Genomic DNA, 937 nt, shown 5'->3' on the forward strand with positions numbered 1-937 from the left:
GTGGTGGTCAAGGCTGTCTTGAGGCAATCAAATGCCTCTTTACATCTCTCATCAAAATCAAAGACCACCTCCTTTTGCAATAGGTTAGATAGTGGAAGAGCCGTCTTGCTAAAATATTTAATGAACCTTCGATAGAAACCTGTATGACCAAGAAAAGAACGAACCTCTCGTACGCAAGAGGGGTAAGGCAATTGTGAAATAACATCTATCTTGGTAGGGTCTACCCCAATTCCCCTATTTAAGATCACATGCCCCAAAACTATGCCTTTCTCTACCATGAAATGACATTTTTCGTAATTTAGAACAAGGTTAGTTTCGATGCATTTATGAAGAACTCTATCCAGATTATCCAAACATGCATCAAATGAAGATCCATAAACTGTAAAATCATCCATAAACACCTCTATGCAATTCTCTAAAAAGTCACTGAAAATGCTCACGAAACACCGCTGGAATGTACCAGGGGCGTTGCATGGGCCAAAAGGCATCCTCCTATAGGCAAAAGTGCCAAAGGGGCAGGTGAATATGGTCTTCTCCTGATCCTCAGGAGCAATATGGATATGGAAGTACCCAGAAAAACCATCAAGAAAATAGTAATGAGATTTTCCTGCTAAGCGCTCAAGCATCTGATCAATAAATGGTAAAGGAAAGTGATCCTTTCTTGTTGCTTGGTTGAGCCTCCTATAATCAATGCAGACTCTCCAACTGTTCTGCACTCTCATAAGAATCAACTCATCTCTCTTATTTCTCACCACTGTAATTTTTGTCTTCTTTGGAACCACTTGAACTGGGTTCACCCAATGACTATTAGAAATGTGATATATAATCCCAGCTTGTAAAAGCTTTGTGACCTCTTTCTTCACAACCTCAAGGATGACTGGATTGAGTCTCCTTTGTGGTTGTCTCACTGGTTTAGCTCCATCTTCCAAGAGTATCA

The sequence above is a fragment of the Lupinus angustifolius genome, chromosome LG19 (assembly GCF_001865875.1).
Source record: "Lupinus angustifolius cultivar Tanjil chromosome LG19, LupAngTanjil_v1.0, whole genome shotgun sequence".
Taxonomy (NCBI): Eukaryota; Viridiplantae; Streptophyta; class Magnoliopsida; order Fabales; family Fabaceae; genus Lupinus; species Lupinus angustifolius.